Raw genomic sequence first — 6207 nt, forward strand, 5'->3', positions numbered from 1 at the left:
ACCTTGCTGGGGTCGTTTGACCCCAGTACTCTTTCCTGCCATGGCAGGGGGTCGGACTCGATGATCTGCTCAGGTCCCTTCTGACCCTACTAACTATGAAACTATGAAAACACTGTACACTCTTTTTCACAAGGTTATGCTCATTTTGGGGAACGAATCATCCCAGTGCTTTGAAGGGCTTTGCCACAAAGCGAAGTTGAGATGTAAAGCTGATTCTTCTATACATCACTCATTAATCTTAAGTAGCCATGTTCGGGTCTTTAGCCAATAAATTAATTAGCTACTTGACAAACAGTAAATAAAAAGAAAAGTGGGCAGGCTGCTCCCACTAAGCACTGGCCTGCAGCCTGGTCCCACCTAGCATTCAACGATAATTAATTAGTAATAAAACACGTATGACTTTGACAATGTGACGAAGTGTTCAATAGAGCTAACAGCTCTCTATCATGCTTTACCAGGTGCATCATAGACAGGTCTAAGGAGGTGATACTTCCCCTCTATACAGCATTGGTGAGGCTACAATTGGAGTACTGCATCCAGCTTTGGGCGCCACACTTCAAGAAGGATGTGGATAACCTTGAGAGGGTCCAGGGGCCACTCAGATGGTTAAAGGCCTGCAGGTAAGGTCCTATGAGGAGAGATTGAGGGACCCGGATCTCTTTGGCCTCCATAAGAGAAGGCTGAGAGGTGATCTAGTGGCCATCCACAAGTTCAGTGGGGGAGGAGGGGCAGTAAATGATGGGAGCTACTTTGCTTACCAGGGCATCCCTTGGAGTAACTAGGAACAATGGCCACAAACTGACAGACAGCAGATTTAGACTGGACATCAGGAAGAACTTCTTTATGGTGAAAGTTACCAGGCTCTGGAAGGGGCTTCCAAGGGAGGTGGTGCTCTCCCCTACCTTGCGGGTATTTAAGAGGAGACTGGACAAGCACCTGGCTGGGGTCATCTGACCCCAGCACTCTTTCCTGCCCAGGGCAGGGGGCCAGACTTGATGATCTAATGAGGTCCCTTCCGACCCCAAAAATCTATGACGTCTATGAAATCTAAGTGGCACAATGAAAGGGGTAAACATCAATATATTGCACAAACAACAATACAACAAGAAGAAAACAAAATACAAGGTCCAATAGTGATGAAGCAGTATCAACCCTAACACATTACAAAGGATAACAACAATATCAAGCCTCAGCCTACGTGGTGCTGAAGAACAATCAGGCTCTCTCACCCGCGGACGCACTCGTGCTGGGAATAGCAGCATTCACACAAACTCTCAAGCTCCGTGTACCACACTGACACTCCTCAATCACTCGGCTCAGAGCCTGCATGGACACACACAGCACACACAGAGGGGATTGACCGCCCCGGTCCGCACCCACTGAAACACACCAGATCCAAACTCACTCAGTCCTTGAGTCTCATTTCAACCTCAGATGACTGCTCATTTAAATCCAACACTCAGGCGAGATAGTGACTGTCCTGGTCGTCACTTGTTCTGACCCACTCTGACACACCTTACAATCTCTCACAGATGCACACAGTTGCTTGCTCTCTCACACATTCGCTGACACGCACACCCGGTCGACCTCACCCTTCTCAAGTATGATCACCTTATATAGACTGACATCTGGCAGTCGTTTCACCTTCTACACCAATTGCCCCTCGCATTGCCTTGCAAAGGTGTTGCAATGTTTTTCCCATCACCTCAGCTGTGGCTGGGTATATCTCTCTCTAAGTAGGTCGACCATCTCTAAGTAGGTCACCTCAAAGAGTAAGTCAAAAGTTCACCTACTGACCAGTCTGGTGGACACTGGCTTCTCGCTCAACATTTCTAGTCTGTTTTAGGGAGCGACAGTTGTAACTGAATCCTGACTGCAAATGCACAAAGCAGAACTCTCTGCGCCCCTTTACACATGCAGGTAAAGGTGCAATAGGATCTAACGTGCAATTCATACAAGCATGCCTCCTGCCATGCCAGGTCACATGTATGGAGGCATGATTGTGGTATTGCCCGTTAGACCCCATCATGCCTCATTGCTGGTGCAAGGGGAGTCTGATTGGGCTACCAGGACCAAGAGTCAGCAGCTACTGGAGCCAAGAGTCCCCTCATTTGCGGGTCTCCCGGCCCCAGTTGGGCATGGTGCACCCCTGTGGCTTGGAGCCCTGTCAGATGATGGGGCTTCCAGATGCAGGGAAGACCCTGCTATCCATGCCAATTAAAGCTCAGTAGCAACCAGCTATAAAGTTAGCACACATTTTTGAGGTCTAACTTCACAACTGTCTGGAGCTTTTTATGGTGTGATAGGCACTTTGCACATGTAGCTAGTCTCAAGGTAATTGCATAATTAATCAGTTAATTGTGTGCTACCTCTAACATGTAAAGGGGTCATACTATCACTCATAACAGAGGGAAGTAAAAGCTGGGAAACAGAAAGACAAAACAAGGGGAAAAAAACAACTCACTCCTCCTCGTCCAGGAATCAGTCACTCACAATATCTACTGTAGCTCTATCAAGGGAATTTTGCTAATGCTATCAAGAGCTACTGACTGCCTAAGCAATCTCATATAAACCAAAATAATGCAACTATTAACACACAGGCTTCCAACAGAGGTTGGACAGGGTGACCCTTGAGGTCTTTTCCCACCACATGAGTCTATGAATATTTTGCTCCACTGCTGCTAAGGCAAACAGCCAGCAGAGGGGGCAAAAGATAAAAGAAAAACTTGAATCTGTAACTTTGCCTATATAGATCATCAAGATTCTTCTCAAGGAGGAAGTAAACTCTGAAAAGAGATCACGGTTTGTGCTGAAATACAGCTGCAAGGAGGGATGTAAGACTGCTTCTCAGACAGAGAAACAGAATAATATTAACAGTGAAATAAATGTTCAGCTTTAACATTCTGAAAGGATATTGAAAATGAAAGAGAACAAGGAGACAAACTTTGACAGCGTATAGAAGAGACTGCTAAATCTACTCTCTACATAACTTAGGCCAAGGCATTTCAGCCCTTGCTTCTTGCAGTGGACATTACATTTCTGACACCTCAGGAACCTAGATGCCTCCTATGAACCCAAAATCTGAATACCTTGCAGCGTGCTGACCTTACAATACCCTAGTCGGAAAGTACTGTTATTCTCATTTTGCCAGTGAGGAACGTGGACCATTTGTATACGCCACAACATTGGCCTTTAACGTGGCTTAATGCCCTTCTGCACTGCTTTAATGGTGCAGCTGTTTGCATGCGTCAGTGGTGTAATGCGCTTTAATGGTGTGGCTGTTTGCACACGTCAGCAGCATAAAGCATGTTAAATGACTCTGCGGCGCGTTAAATGACTTTTGGACGCAGCAAAGTAAAACCTCTCTGAGGTGGTTTCGTTTGCCATGGAGGGAAGCACCAGGCCCCTTGCAGCTCAGGGGCTGTGCAGGCAGCCCGTGCAGGCAGGCTCCACTGAAGAAAAAAAAAAGTGACGAGCCTGATCTTTTTTTTTTTCTTCCCGGAGCCTGCCTGAGCTGCATGGGGGCCCCGTACTTCCCTCTGTAGCTGTGGTGCCCTATGCGACCACTGAGGCTGGAGGCTTGCAGGCAAGTGCTGCTTGGGAGGTGCCACCACAGAGGGAAGCACCAGCCCCCACCCCATAGCCCAGGGACCGCTCAGCCTGCCAGCAGCTCACTCTCCCCTCTCCACCACTGGAGAGGCAGATAAGGATCAGGTCCAACCCTTATGTACACGCTACAGGGGTTTACTTCACCCTAAATTGAAGTGGTGTTTTTAAAGACCTACCGCTTCAATTTAGGGAGAATTAAAACAAAGTAAACCGCCGTGGTGTGTACAAATGCCCCAGGAGGCTAAGAGATATGTTCCAACTTACAGAAACACATGTTGGAGGAAAAAACTAAATCCAGATCCCCCCAAATTGTATACTAATACTCTAACCACAAAACCATGCTTTCCCCCTAAAAACCTATATATATGTAAGTGAACAATAGAGAACTCTCAGTAATGTGAACTGGGTTGAGTGCTCCAAAGACAGATGCATATATCTGTTTAAATATTGACTATATAGAGGTGGTCCACAAATCTCAACTTTGTTTACCTTGTATAAGAAAACCAACTAAATATGCCTGCTAGCATGTGAAAATCCTCAGCACATAATGTTAGTAAAACCCATAAAGAAACAGCTTTAGGCTGGCAGCAGAAGATGCCACTAAAGTAGTGGGAAAGTGCCCATGATGGATAGGTTCAATGTTGTAGAAGACACAGATACCCTGGCTCCAAGACAGGGACAGCTTGATAGATACAGATAAGATACACTTTGAGATCTACATGAGAGAAGCTGCTGTTTTTCTTGTCTCTTTTACAATGTTGGGTAAAAGCCTGGAGTGGATCTGTGTTTATGAATCACGCAGTAATGAATCTTTAGTGGGGGGATTTGGCTAGGAACTTAGAAAGTGGCTCATTATTCTAAACTCTTCATACACAATGAAGAAAAATAAAGAAAGCCTTTTGCTGAACTTTACAAGGTGTGTTGCTAACACCTGCTATTCATAGCAGAAGGACAGACAGGGCCACCAGAGCTGCCAAACTAAACTAAGTGGCTGGATGATTCATGTTCCTCACCAAGGGTTTTCACTATCCTGACTGACTGCCCAAGCAAGAAAGGGTGAATGGGAATGCACATCTCTTCTATATACAAGCAAAGAATAAAGACGCTTTCATTCTTTGTCCCCAGCAGCACTTCATAATCATAAGACTAGTTTTGTCCAGAGTACGAATTATTATACTCTGCTTTTGACAACTTTGATGTGTAACAGATGACCAGAAATGTGGGTGGCTTCCAAGAGTGGTCGCTTTAAGCACAGGTAGCATTATAAAATGTGTGTTAATAAAAGAAATGAATAAAATTCTCCAGTTTTGTTGGCTTCAACAGTGAAATGTCGAGATAAATGACTATACTTTGAATCATCAGGAATCATGGGGCTCTAATTAGGCAACAAATAGACTTAAAGCCATTGAATCTGACTGACTTCATTAAACTTACAACTTTAGAAACATATAACAACTTTAGCTGCTACAACTTTAGCTTCTGCAAATGAAGATTCAAGATTAAGATCTTGGTATGAAACACTTTAAAAGCATTTAACTAGTATTTTCCCTACAGTTTTACTTGACAGCTTCAGCCTGGGCCCCCTACAGAATTCTGCAATGTACTAGGTTACCTTGAAGTTAAAACAGGATTAAACCAGTGCTAAAACTGAATAATGCTTCATAAATAAAGCATGAAAAGTACATTCTGACACATTTGTAAATGTGTGTACATTGTTGTCCTGAGTTGAATCAATCTCATGGAATTATGCTACATCTCAGCACTGCTGAAAATAAGGGATGCAGACAGAAGTGACAATTTTCTCCCAATCTATCCACAGAAAGTGGTCTATAGCCATGACTAAACACAACTGCACAGCTGCACACCACTTCAAACATAGCTGACTGGGTAAAAATCTGAACCAGCATTACATGAGGGCTCAGGGGAAGACGTTTCAAAACAGGGCATTTTCTATATCTTATGTCTGCCTGCTTGCCACCTTCCAAGCTGATTTCAGAATGGGAGGGCGAAAAGAGAGTGGAAGGAGCTTCGTCTGGCCCCTGCTGGAGAGTAGGAAGGGCATATTGGAGCCCCTGCACCCAAGTGTGGGACTCCAATTCACCCATGCCACCCTCCAGCACCGGCTGGGAAACTCCTAGAATAGGGGTGGGAAGTTATTTTGGGTGGAGGGCTGCTTAATGGGTTTTGATAAGCTGTTGAGGGCCACAAGGGCAGCCCTACCCCCTGGCTGCCATCTTGGGACCAGAAGTCCCACCCTCTAACCCCTTACCTTTGCCACCAGAAGTCCCACTCCTTGCCCCCCAGAAGTACTCCTTTTTGGAAGTGGGTTTGCCATCTTGGAACCAGAAAAAAAAAACACGTTATATACTAAAAATCAAACATTGAAAATAACATATTTTAATTGTATTTTTAAATATATGTTTGTTCTGATTTGTGTGCATTTGCATTGTGTATATAGAGGTGATTGCATAATAGCTCAAAATGAAGTCTTACTCTTGTACATTTTTGTAATGTGTAGAGGGGGAGGGTGGCTGGTGTGTGTGGGATGCATGTGTGGTGGGCTGTGTGTGTGTAGCAATGTGTGGTTCCCCCCCAGAG

Source organism: Crocodylus porosus, unplaced genomic scaffold (genome assembly GCF_001723895.1).
Source record: "Crocodylus porosus isolate Cpor-Errol unplaced genomic scaffold, CroPor_comp1, whole genome shotgun sequence".
Classification (NCBI taxonomy): domain Eukaryota; kingdom Metazoa; phylum Chordata; order Crocodylia; family Crocodylidae; genus Crocodylus; species Crocodylus porosus.